At 39.6% G+C, this 14,495-nt stretch overlaps 1 protein-coding gene across 1 annotated transcript in view; it reads left to right on the top strand.

The window, feature by feature from the left end:
* Window positions 1-14,495, top strand: part of Lama2 (laminin subunit alpha 2) — a 606,823-nt gene that overhangs the window by 446,307 nt on the left and 146,021 nt on the right.

Here is a 14,495-nt window from a genome sequence, read left to right on the forward strand (position 1 = left end):
TTTTGGCCTAACATTGGCCCTGACTTTGTGGCAGATTAAAGAGCCCAGTGTATTAGATTTTTAGAATCCTCCTGAATTTGTAACTGGCTGGATAGGCATTTTAAGCCTTGAATTACAACTGATTTCTTTCCCCAGCTCTTACATAATGCTTTGCAATTTCTTCTTGAACTACAAAAACTGGATGTAGTTACAATACATTCAAGTTTGTAAGTCTTTTTTACAGTGGAGGTTGGATTGTTCCTCTCCCCTCTCTCTCTCCTCCTCTCAGCCCTCCCTCCATCAGTCTGTCTCATGTCTCCTGATTCTTCTGGATTGAGTATTGAAATCACATTGGATTGGGTAGTTTAAATACATAACACTGAAGATTACTTATATCAATTCAAATCTAGAATAAGTTATTTATGAAGTTAAAGAATATTGACCCATGCTAAGCTTTTCTTAAAGAAATTTACGTAACCACATTTTATTGTGTGATATTTACATATTTCAATGTGTTTGTGCGTGCCAGTCTCCCCTATTTTAAGGTCTTACTTTGTCTAATTCTGAGTAGCCTTTTAAGAACCTAGACTGTGCTTTATAAAAAGTTGCCTCTTGAAGGAAGGCATGAAGGTAGGACTAAAACACTAAGGCTGGGCCATTTTTTTTAAGTAGGCTAGGAACTGGAGAGATGGTTCAGAGGCTGAGTCCTTGCTGCTCTTTCACGGCAGTGCCAAGCACCCATTTCAGGAGCGTCAGAACTGCCTGGAGTGCTAGCTCCAGGGTCCAAAGGGCTCTTCTGACCTCCATAGGCACCTACACTCATGTGCACATTCCCACACAGAAACACACTACGCATTCAGAAACAAAAGTATTTTTAAACTCTAAAGCAGGGTTCTCTTTAATGAAAATGTATAAAGCTTGAAGTAAATATGAAGGCCTATGGATGACTCGGTGTGGAGCATTTATGTCACCTGTGCAGAGCCTCCTGTGTGACCTGTCCACCATGATGGGGAATACTAGGTAAAAGTAAAAGTCAGGATTGGCCTGAGGAAAGGCTATAAACATAAGATACCAAGACATATAGTACTGCTATCACACACACACACACACACACACACACATAACACACACTTGTAATTATTTTAAAGATAATTTTGAAAGTAGACCTGGGCCAGCAGTAGACCTCTATAGGCAAAAGCCCTTGCTACCAAGCAAATGTTTTCAATTCAGCCCCTATGATCTACATGAAAGGAGAGAAGTACCTTCTACAAGCTGCCCTCTGACCTACACACATGTACTATAGCACACACACACACACACACACACACACACACACCTAAATAAATAAATGTATGGTTTTTAATGGGCTGCCAAATATCCCACAGCACCTCTTCATTATTGACACGGATAAATGACTAGCCAAGTAACATATAAACATACCTCCATGATCATTGAACTATGAATAACCAATTTAATAATCAGGCAGATGCCAACTTGAAAAAAGTAACATGTTTAATGAGGTATCTAAAAGTTAAACAGTCACACATCAAAAGCAGCAAAAGGTGAAATAAGAGGACTACTTTTCTAAACATTTGTTTTAAAAAGAGAACTGTGATTTTTTTTTCCCAGCCAAATTAGCTTCATGTTCTTTTTCTGGTGATCAGTTTTTTTATTTATATATTGAATAAATGTATCATAGGAAAACCTAGCTCACCCCTGCCATCCATCTCTGTTTTCCACACCTTCCATCTTACATTCATTTAAAAAGCACTGCGCCTATGGTGACAGTCACCGAAGCTGTTTCTGTCCGTTTGCACTATTCTTGTCACGCAGTTCACTTGTACCTGTTGACCACAGTGCTTCGCTCCCAGCACTGTGATCTGGAGATTTTCATTTCCTTCTGGAAGATTCAAGCGACTCTTATCTCATAATAAAATGTTAAATTGTGGAACTTTCTTTGCTATCTAGACCTCTACCCTGCATTATTTTTAGTAGACATTCCTCCTGTCGTCTTCCACCAGGCTTAATGGTTTCGTCTTGCTTCTGCACCTGTCTTCCATCCTCTTTTATGTTGACCCTAAGAACCATTACACAGAACAACTCTGGACTTCCCTTCCTTTATCTTTGGCAGTTTCTGCATTTTAGTACAAACATGCTGTGGCTTTCTTTGGCTGCTCCCCTCCCTCAGCCCCCAGCTCCCAAATCCTACTTCCTACCCCTGCTTTTAAAGTATCTTAAGAAAACAAGAAATCATGGAGGACATAACTCCAGCTCATACTCAATTCTCTTTGTAAGATACTTCTCTATCCCCAAGCTAACTTAGATCAAGGGACCAAAGAACAGTCTGACCTCATGCATTTTATTTTCGGTTGAGGCTTGCTTCATCACGTGGAATCACAGTGGGCTTTTATACTGCCCGGGGTGTGAGTTACGAGAGGGACCTCACTGTGGAGACAGAATATGAGTAGTAAGAAAAATAAACGTCCATGTTGCTCTCAGTGAGTGTGTTGTCGACTGCGAGAAGGATACGTCTCAGCTTGTTAGAAACCAGATACTGCTCTCATACTGGTTTCTTTGTATGAATTATATGAGAATTAAATTGGTTCTCTTTTGTTAATTCTTTAAGAAGCACAATGAAAATCTGCTCATATATATATATATATATATATATATATATATATACACACACACACACACATATGTATATATATATATTTAAATGTTTTGTTTTTATCCTTAGTTTTGTTTTTATTTCTAAACTGTTTTTCATCATGTGTAGTCATTGGACATGGTACTGTGTTACATGGGACATTTGCATACAACAACAAGGCCTAAGATCCACAGACTCACTATTTGTTTAATAAAAGACATAGATCTATGCTATAGAGCTTGGACAACACAGAGCGGATGAAATCCTGAGATGCCTCTCACACCTAAATTGCTGTAAATGTCTGTTAGCTGTTTCTGAGCCTCATTGCCTAATAAGGCAAGCGAAGACTTTAAAAGGGACTTTCCTCGGTCAGTGTGATGCGAATGACTGTAACCCAGCACTTGGTGAATGAATGTGAGAGACAAGACAATGAGCAGTTCCAGGTCATCCTTGGCTACATCACAAGTTTGAGGATGACCTAAGCTTCATGACACCCTGTCTGAAAAAGAAACCAACTGGGAGGGCATTAGAAACTTTCCTACAGGATTCAATCATTATATATACTATATTTCAATGATAATAATTTATACCATAATCTTTTCATTAGGAAATATGGAGAGCCCAGGATTTCTCAGGAAGCTGACTTTAGCCCCATCACAGTAATTAACTCAGTCCACCGAGTCGATAAGGGGCATCACTCAGTACCCAGCACCTTGAGATTCCAAGTTCAGATGTCAGGCATTCACTAAAGCACTTCTTTCCCCCACAAACAGGTTCATCATCATAGCAGTGTTTAGAGGCTCACCTTGCAGGGGCGCTTCCCATGTTCTGGGTTCAGTGTTCAACCCCTCTACATTCCTGTTCTTACAGCACGTCTGTACACGAGCATAAAGCTCATTTTGGCTTTACCTCAGCTCCCTGGTGATTGTAATCTGGAGGATTCACCCGAGACCCACAGACCATAGTGTAGAAGACACATAAGATTTTGTAACATGAAACATGCCAGGACAGGAAGGGACATAATCAGAGAAACGCACTATTTTAATATTTACTAATTTAAATTTTTTCCTATTTAGTAGATGTATGTGTGTGAGTATGGATGTATGTGTAAGTAGCTGTGTACACATCTGGGTACATAAAAACATGCATACAGAGGTCGGAGAACAACTTTCAGAAATTGTTTTCTGTCTTTTCACCTTGTGGACCCAGATGGTCGAACTCATGTTGTCGGATTTGAGAGCACGTCCCTTTGCCTGCTCAAGGGCTTCTGTTTTCCATTTGGAGGGAATTTTTAAGTTTTAAAGATCATTTATTGTGGGAAAAATGAGCGGAGGCTGAGGTGGGGCCAAGTGCCTAGGGAAAGAGGAGAGTGCGGTCCACATACCTAAGGGCACGGGTGCATCCGCATCCGCGGAGGGAAGGCTGCCTGGCTAGCAGGGAGGGGTCCTTGCTCAGAAGGCAGTGCCATTCTGGCCCGGGCTCTGGGTACCTGTTGAGAGGGAGCCTGGCTGGGAAGAGGCTGTCTAGGTGAGGAGTCCTGGGTCCTTTCTGGTGGCTGGAAACACTGAGGCCTGTTGCATGTTCTTACATGGAGGGTTTTGATAAGAAAAGACAGTCCATAGTTTCAAAGCTTTATTATAGAAAAGTAGGAAGAGAAAAGGAGATAGAGAAGTAGGAAAGAAAGAAAAGATAAAGGGATGAGAGCTGGCCATGACCACGTGGAAAATGGGGAAAGAATGGGGAGAGAGGGGGAGGGGGGACAAGAACAAGGGCAAGAGAGAAAATCAAAAGAGGGAGGAGGAACCAAGAAGCCCCCTTTTAAAGTGGGCTGTTACCTGGCTGTTGTCAGGTAACTGTGGGGCAGGGAAAACCTGGCTGTAGCCAGGTGACTGTAGGGGTGGAGTTTAGCCAGAACTCGAGGGGCCTGTGGCGTGGCCCTATGTGACTGATGGCCACAGGATAATGGAGTTGAGGAGTCAGGCATCTGGGAGCATGGTTCACTGGTTCCATCCCTTGTAGGATGTTCTACGGGGTCTCCAGAGTAAGCCTCGCTCACCCAGGCCACGGATGGCCTTACACGGTCCCACAATGTATCTAATTAATGTCGATCCTTATTCATCAGACATTGTCTAAAGAGGCTGCACTTCATTGCAATAAAAAAGATACGATAGATTGGTGCTTAAGTAAGTTTCATAACTTTTCTTTTTTCTCACTTAGTATCAAACTCAGAGGAGGTTTTGTTTGTTTGGTTGGTTTTTTTTTTTTTTTTTTTTTTTTTTTTTTTTTTTGTTGGTTGGTTTGATTTTTGTTTGTTTCTTTGTTTTTGCCAAACAGCCTACTACCAAACTAAATATCACAGTTTAAAACAGAAGGAATTACTTAGGACAGCTGGACAAAGTTTATCTCTTAGGTGTATTTGTGTTTCAGAATATTTTATTGTAATTCTTAGAACAGGGTTTCTATTGGTAAGTTGAGTTACACAAATCCATCCTCTCTTATTCATAACTGGCTTGTCATTTCATAAAATGAGAATACTCAAATACCCCGAAACTTGAGAACAAAGGAGAAAGCCATTGTTAATTCAATGCGAAACTGTCCTGAAACCCAAAAGCTGATTTGTTCATATCCTATTTTCTTAAAATGTATAGTTAACAGAGTAACTCATCCAATGTTTAAAATAGACCATGAGTGGCAGAGTAAAATATAGAACACTCCTGGAGAACTGCAATTAAAATTAGCAACTTTGACAAAATGTTACTCCATAGAATGAACCCAAAATACGATCTCATATCTTATAAATATCAAATCTGCGCTTATGGTTCTAGTCACTGAGTAAGAGGTATTTGTGAGGTATTTATATCTGTCTTGTTATTTATATCACAATTTATTTAAAATATAGCATATAGGAAGAAGCGTCTCTCATAAGTATTACAGTAGCAATAATGAATGTTCTTGATTCTGCAGTTCTACAGAGACACAATGAGTATTCTTTATATCTTGTCTCATATTTAATTCTTTATTGATGAGGGTACTGTACATTCTCCGGAACCCGTGTGGAGGGCAGAGGACAACCTGAGGAAGTTTATTCTCCTTACATTGTGTAAGTTGTGGGAATCAAGATCAGATCATTGAGTTTGGCAGCAGTCACCCTTGATCACCAGGTCATCTCACTGGCCCAACATTCTTGTTCTTAATACCTAGTTGCCCGTAAGCATCTCTCCCTCAGAAGACACACGCCCTTGCCATTGCTAGAGTACTGGTGATCCATTCTACTCAAAGAAGATTAGTAATGACACTTACGCTTTCCTATATACAGGAGTAGCAACACAGAATGGAATGTTGTCATTTTATAAATAGACAATCCTTACTGCTCCAAATGATGATTTAAAAAGATCTCCAGAAGTCATTAGTCTATGATATTAAACATGAACACTCTGTATTCTCACCCCTAAATGTCATACTGTCTCTACCACCACTTAGTTTTCGAGGGAGCTACTTTGCAAAGGCCAGAATGTTTGCCATAGCTTTCTGGGACTTTAAGCCATGCTGTGATGTTCGAATTCAAATGCCGAGCAGCGTACTAAGGCAGCTTATGATTATCTCTTTTATTAGTAGTTCACGCCTATTTTTCTTGTTAACAGCCTACTCTACATTATTCTGTGCTGCTGTTGTATAAAACAGCATTTGTGAAGGTGATTCCGGATGACTCTAAGTTCTCTTCATGCCACTTTGACAACCCTGTGCCTAAGTAAATTAAGGCACTGGACAGTTGATTTATTGAGTCTGCTGGTCACTATTGCTTTTATTATAATCAGGTATTTATTTAAGAGTAAAGTAAACTCTACTTCAATTTTTCACTCTGAATGAGCCCAAAAGGTTTATTGACCCCCTTGCCCCAAAGAAGAGTAGACTCACATATTGGTTAAAGTGATATATTTTTCTAGTCATTATTTCATAATCTCTTGAGTGGAAAGGCTACATATTGAAATATCTTTATAAAAATGACATGTGCTAGCTAGTTTTCTTGACATCTTGACACAAGCTTGGGTCATTCATGAAGTTGGTTTTACGTGTAAGAAAATGTCTCCATCCGATTGACCTACAGGAAAGATTTGGGAAAGATTTTTGGTTGTTGTTTTGGTTTGATTTGTTTTGTTGTTGTTTGTTTGATTGATTGTTTTTATTATTATTAAAGACGGGTATGTAGGACCCAACACACCATGTGTGATGTCATTCTTGGCCAGGTGGGTCCAGCATATATAAGAAAACAGACTGTGCAAGTTCTGAAGAGCAAGTCAGTCAGTAAGCAGCATTCTTCCATGGTTTCTGCTTCCCTTTCTGCCTCCAGGTTCCTGTCCTGACTATCATGATGGATTATAAACTGTGAGATGATATTAACCCATTCCTCCCCAAGTTCCTTTTGATCATTATACTTAGCTTCTCAATATAAAGCAAGCCAGGACAGAACCTCACCATTCCCTTTAAAGTTTTGGTTATTTTTAAAAGCAAGGCGTTTTGAACATCTCATCAGTTTTGGATGAAATATTTCCTTGGCTTAGTCTGAATCACATTTTTCACAATTATCTCTAATGTTCTATACTCCACGTCACTGACAACCGTTCTTAGGCTCTCCCTGCATTCCTCTTTCCTTTATGTTTCTGAACTCATTCTTTCTACATTCTTAACCACTTGTTGTGACTGTTTCCATCCCCACCAATTTCTGTGAGCATCATATGAGCTAGTGCTGACAAGTTCTGACCCACTATGGTGTAACTGTTATGTAGACAAAAGCTATATTCCTCTGGTGTTTATTTGCTTTTACAATTCTACTTTATTTCTGAAAACCTGTATTATCCTTGAATTGCAATAGGTTTGTCTTTTCAGTTTTATTTTTCTCTATTGAATTTTACTCTGTGTGTGTGTGTGTGTGTGTGTGTGTGTGTAAGAGAGAGAGAGAGAGAGAGAGAGAGAGAGAGAGAGAGAGAGAGATCTGTATTTTGCTGGTGTGTGTGCAATTGTGTATACATGTATGTGGAAGACAGAGAACAACTTCAGATGTTATTTTCCCTCAAGTTCTGTGCCCCTCGTTTTTGAGACAGGCTCTCGCCATGGTCCAAGACTCACTGACGATTCTTGATTGCCTGACCTCTAAGCCCAGTGCATTTACCTGTCTCTGACTCCCTAACATACCTGGGTCATTAAGTATGTCCTGAGGATCAAACTCAGACCCTCGTGTTTGTGTGGCTAGCGCTGTACTGTCTGAGTTCTTTCCCAATCTTGCTTTTCCTACCTTACATAATTTGATTTTGATTACAAATGGAATTCACATTGGTATTCCACAACTTCTGCATGTATAGATTTCTGAATCTCTACCTAAATTCACATTGCTAGACATTTGGGAGGTTGTTTTTGTCGTTATCTGATGTTACCGGAGAAATCAGGGTCCCTCTTGGAATTCTTAGCCTCCTTAAAAGGGTGTAGGAACAAAGTTAAACAGAAGGCCTGAAATGGTTTTATAAGAAAGAAAGAAAGAAAGAAAGAAAGAAAGAAAGAAAGAAAGAAAGAAAGAAAGAAAGAAAGAAAGGAAGGAAGGAAGGAAGGAAGGAAGGAAGGAAGGAAGGAAGGAAGGAAGGAAGGAAGGAAGGAAGGAAGGAGAAAGAAAGAGAAAGAAAGAGAAAGAAAGAGAAAGAAAGAGAAAGAAAGAAAGAAAGAGAAAGAGAGAAAGAGAGAAAGAAAGAGAGAAACAGGAGGGGAGGGAAGGGGACTGGAGGGGGGAGACAGGAGGAGATACAGGATAAGTAGGAAGAAAAGAGAAGAAGAAAACTTTAGGTAGGCGAGCTTCCTAAATTTCAGTAGTATCCCAGAGGAGGAGAATATAAAAGACAAAGAAACAAAGCAATGCTGCTAGAGCTCCAGACAGCCTGGATGCTCGCCACAAGGAAAATAGCCAGCCACACAGCAGGGAGACAGGCTTTGGATAAAGAGTAAAGCCTACAGTACCAGGAAAAGAGAGTGGGGCTCTGCTGGACATTAGAAAAAAAGACAGGCAAGAAGGAAAAAGAAGAATTAGTGATGTCTAAGTGATCTAAGTCAGGATTCAAAAAGTCAGTCACAGTGGCTCATAAAGGACTGCCTAAGATGGCCGGAATTTTGGGAGAATAAAGTAGACCTTCTCCTTAGACAATATCTCTCTCCACCAGGAGGTGGAGGCTAGAAGGTAATGCTTTCTCTTAATGGGCCTTCCCATGCTATTCTAACACTTACCAAATAAGTTTTCCTCTAAATGAAAGAAATAATATGTGAATAAATCTTTGAATACGTCTGAAATCCAGTCTTATTACAGACTCTGACTTACAAATGATGAAGTATTACACCAAACCTGTTTTTAATAAGTTGCAAATTGGGTAATACAAAGTTTCCTTGTTTCGTAAGACAGGGATTTCACCTTAGGTTGGCTTCTAAGTCTCCATGTATCCCAGGCTGGCTTTGAACTCTTGATTCTCCTGCCTTTTCCTCTAGAACACAATAGTTGCAAATGTGAACTATCTGTCCTGCTTGAAGGTTCCTTTTTCAAGTGACTAAGGCGCACACACACACACACACACACACTCAGATCCAAAGGTATATCAATGTCTTTCAGTTTTCCTAATTAATTTAACATATCCATATTATGGCATAAAATTTATTTTTTGTTAAAAATGTGAATTTGCATCCATTTACTCCTAGTTGATCTAAGCAGACAATTTATGTGTCTCTATCTAAAATTAGTTAAAGAGTTTGGCCTTTTCCAAGCAATCAGTGTGCTCATTTCTGTTTCAGCTTCCTTGTTTTAAATGTGGTTTGTGATTTTTTTTTGTGATAGTAAAGCCAGTGATTACTATGCATGGGGGATTCTGGTAGAAATGCAATATTTTGAACTAATTGCTAACAGAAAGATGTGTAATATCAGCTGCACGATTTGCCCCTTCCATGTGCCCAGCTATAATGATCTGGATTTAGTACTGCATTTGTTAATATTAGACACAAATTTGTCCTGACACTTTTATAGGCAAAGACTCGGAAACATTTAGTCACGTAAAATCTAATCATGGTCTTGAAATATTTGCTTTTACTCTCATGCATTTTCGGCAAGCTCTAACTTTATAAGCTTATCTGTGTTATTGAATTAGGGGAACAGTTTAGAGAGGTTTGGAGGGTGTCCTGATTATGAGATAGGTGTTAATTTACCCAGCAGTCTTGTTGGAGAGCTGTGCTTTATAGAATGAGAAAACCTCCTGGCTCTCTGTACTCTTCAGATCTTCCTATGGCAGTGAAGTCAAATTTGTTTTTCATGTACATTCCTGTTGCCATACACGTCATACACTTTAAGGTCAAATAAGAGAAGTTCGTGAGATAAGTAAAATGTTCTGTGTCAGAATAAAATGACAAGCCATTATGTAAACGGTAATCTCCCCAATGTATACACCTTAAAACTCCATGATTGAGTTGTGTAGAAGCTTTGAAAAGAGATCCTTGGCTGCCCCATTCATACATCTTTATGAACCATTCAGATAGATACCCTGCACTTACTATAAAACTTACCTTTCACTTATGGAAATTTGCTTTCCTTTGTTCCTTCAAAAGGATATACAGTAACCATAACATAGGAACAAATAGAAGACCTTTGGATCCAGACACATAAAATGGAACCGATGAGTTCTTGTAAAGGCAGTTAAGTGAGTTTCATTTCAATAAACCAAAACTGATTGGAGGGTGAGGTATAGAATAAACAGGGGAAACGCAGTCTTCGTTGTGTCTCTTGGCTCAGCAGTGTGTCTGTGGTATAACCCAGATCACCAGACCTATTTCTATTTTTCTAGTCCTCAGGTTGTTCTTATATGAAATAAGTGGAGGAAGGAAAAACTGTGGATCCTTTTCTTGAAAATTTCAGGAACCACCCAGTAAAGATCCTTTGGTAATATTATTTAAAAAAAAAACAAAACAAAAAAACAATCTAGTCCAATTCACTCTTGGAAATAAATAATGTATACCAAAATAAAAAGTTACGGAAATTCAATTATTCATCCTGATGAATAAATAACCGTAGAAAGCACCATGAGACAGTGCGCTAACGATCTTCTGAGACTAAACAGCCATCAAATTACTACAAGTTCTAAGAATTTGAAAGTCTCTGAATCCTTGAGATCTGAACCTAAAACACAGTCCCTTGTCACATTCGGTGGGTTAGAATGTATTGCAAAGCCAGTCCAAAATTGAAAGATAGGCCTACCTCTCAATGGTAGTAAAAGCGAAGAAGTTGTTGCTCAGTTCAATCCACTGAGAAGCACGTGTCTTGGCCCAGCACCCGTGTTCCTTCCTAGTCAGCCTTACCTGTTGCTTTCTACTGCCATCTCTATGACAGAACCTCCTTCTGGGTCACCAGTAAATAACAATCCAACCATGTACTCACTGGCACAGCCATCTTTAAGAGTTCATTTTATTTTTTACTAATTAAGTTATTTGATAGTTTCATCCTTTATATTTTATATAATACGTCTTGACCATTTTCTCCCCAAGCTCTCTTCTCTCCCTTCCACCCTTCAAGCTTCCTCCTTCCTCACTGTCCCTTTGCGGATTTTAGTGTTTTGGTTTGGTTTTGTTTTTAAGCCATTTAAGTAAACCAGGGACATCCTTTGGATGGGACTATCCTTCGGGGTCTGGTAGGATCACCAGTGGATATACACCTGAAAGTAATCATTCCCCTTTCCTGAATGGATCAGTAGGAAGTAATTCAGCGATATAGGGCAGGGCCCTTGGAGTCCCTTGTCCATCATGCCTGGCTGTTGAGGGGCAGTTGCAGTTGAGCCAGCGCAGACAGCCACATGTTTTGAGAGTCTGTGCTTACAATGGCCGAACGGCTGTGTGTAACCCAAAAATGGTGTTCTGCAGTGCTTCTCCCCGTCTTCCGACTCTTTTTTTCCCTAAGTTCCTCTTCTTCATGGTCTCTAACCAGTGGAGGGAATGCCATATATTGTCTTTTTTAGATCTGAGCATGCAATTCTTACTTCTCATCACCTTTTTTAGCCAAGACGCTTTTATAACCACAGTTCTCTGGAAACAGAGGCTTCTCTGACTATAGATGATAATGATAAATACATTTCGAAGCTAGCTCAATGCTATGTCAGTTTAGTTAAACAACACATTTTTTGTTCTCTCCTTAGGGGTTATGACCTCTCCCACCCTGGGCTTTTGATTGGGTTTTGGAACCAGATATGGATTCTCTCCTGTGGATGGGGTATTCAAAACAACAGAACACCACCAATACCTTCTTTCCCCCCGACTGCCTGCATAGCACCTTCCAGAACTATGGTAGCTAAGCCAGCAAGAAGAAAGTTGTCAACTCAGTTCTAAGTTTTCTCACACAGCTTCTCTGCATCATGTCTCTAGGATTAGACTATTATCTGGGTCTGGAGTGTGACCAAGAATGACAAGAGTCTACATTATTTTGGAGAACTCTATTCTTTGAAGTTCTCTAGAGCCTAAAGACTCCCTAACCAAATACTCATAAGGAGATATCCCATACCTGGTATTATTATTTTGTATAATGCACAGCTTCTAGATAGACTGTTTTCCCAGTGTGAAGGAATCTCCTTTCTAACAGTTTTAAAATGGACTATGCTTGTTTGGTTACAGGATAGAAGACTTTCATCGGCTAGTTCATACTTCATTTTGATTAGCCTTCCCCTACTCTCTCCTCATAGTCTCTCATTCCATCCCTGTTTAACCTTGCTATTCCCAGAATTCCCTTCACTACCTCATGTTACCGATACTACATTATCTCCCCTCCTCAAACTTTGTAGATTGTACAGGAAGTGGAAATTAGAGAATTGCAGCAGGGATCCACAGATGAAGGAGAAACACAGTGTTTGTTTTTCCTTGTCTAGGACATCTCATTTATTATAATGTTTTTCTACTTCCACCCACTTACCTTCAAATTCCATAATGTCATTTTAATTTGTAACTGAATGCAGTTCTGTCGTGTGGTTTTCCACATTTTCATTATTCTCTCACCAATTGATTGACATCTAGGCTGATTCTGTCTCTTAGCTATTCTGAGTGGAGAAGCAATAAACACAGATAAGCAAATATTTCAGTGGTGAGGTAAAAACTTCTCTAGGTTTGTTGCCAGGAGTATAATGATAACAACCCTCCATCTTGATTTTAGATAGCCTCTGTAGTCACCAGGATACTATACTTTCCTCCAACTGTTGTAATTATCTTATCTGTGTTCCTTATGCATCTATGTGGCTCTTTGCTATTAAACATACAGTTCTCACATTCAAACATTTCCTATGTGACCAATACCTTTCTCCCTCTGATCCTACACTCCTACCTCCCTGGTTTTCCTTCATTTTCATGAAGGTGCATAATTATGCTGTATTGACCCCTGTTATCCTTGTCTAAAATATTTTCTTATTCTTTAACAAATAATGCAACATTCATTGAATTTTTATTGTGTACAATGTCCTAGACACTGTGGCAAAGATTGTTAACATAAATGTTTAATTTCATATCTGTTTTATCTATCCTGCCACTGATCATCCAGTTTCCAGACAAAAGACACAAAACTTTTCTTATTATAATAAGCCTTAATCAGCACTAGAGCTGGGCAGACACCAGCTACTACCCTCTCAGTTACTATAATCTATTTTCCTGGGCTGGAGATATAGCTCAGAGGTTAAGAGAACTGACTTTTCTTCCAGAGGTATTGAGTTCAATTCTAAGAAACCACATGGTGACTCACAACCATCTGTAATGAGATCCAATGCCTTCTTCTGGTATGTCTAAAGACAGCCACAGTATACTCACATACATACAATAAATAAATCTTTTATAAAAAGCAATCTATTTCCTATCAATAACCCCAATTATTGCTTACTAGGTTTTTTCTGGACTGCACTTAACTCCAAGTGGCCAGGCCTCGTGAACATGCTCTCATGACTCACGAAGCCATGATAGTTTCCTTCTCTCTACCTTCGGTCTTCTCAGATCCCCAGTCTAGAAATCCAAAAACCCTGCCTAACTATCTTCTGCCCTGTGACTGGCCATAGGCATCTTTATTCACTAATCAGGGATAACTTTGGGGGCAAGGTTATATGGAGTCACTTGGGTACACATAGACTCTCATTCCTGGGGGCAGTCAGGGCTTGGGTTCCCAGTATTTAGCGTCACAATAAAGCAAAAGACCAAACCTCAACAAAAGATGTATAAAGTCTGTTCTGAAGTCAAGGAGAAACAACTTATAAATGTGTAAACAATATAGTAGCACAAGGGTTAAATTGTTAAAACATGAAGAATACAGGAGTGAGTTATGACTTATTAGCTCACTTAACAATAACTTCAGTAGTCAGGTCTCCCTTCTCAGAAAATCACACATTTGACCTGAAGGCATATGAACTAGGTAGGTGAAGATGAAATCTCCAGACAGGAGATAGCAAGCAAACTAACATCCTCCTTTGGGAATCATGCATTCTACCATTTCATATGGCACACTCTTTCAAAACCTGTGCTTCAAGAATCAACTGGAATCTTTTAGAAATACTGAAGGCTGAATATTTTCATGGACATATGAACCCAAATCTTCAGAAATGGACAGGGGATGGTCCAGGTCAGAGCACACTGTTAATCCCTGCTGTGCATCTCCAGTTGAGAACCACTGGTCTCCAGCAAACTGTCCAGTCTTTCCTATGTGGGTTGCGTGGAATCTTTCTTCCTCAAATGCAGCCTGTGACTTGTAGGATCTGCGATAGATATGCTCAAGGCTCTCTTGTCTATTACGCTCCCAGGTGATGCCAAGATTCTTGGTCTACCTGTTGCCACAGTGTTT

Source organism: Apodemus sylvaticus, chromosome 23, assembly GCF_947179515.1.
Source record: "Apodemus sylvaticus chromosome 23, mApoSyl1.1, whole genome shotgun sequence".
NCBI lineage: Eukaryota > Metazoa > Chordata > Mammalia > Rodentia > Muridae > Apodemus > Apodemus sylvaticus.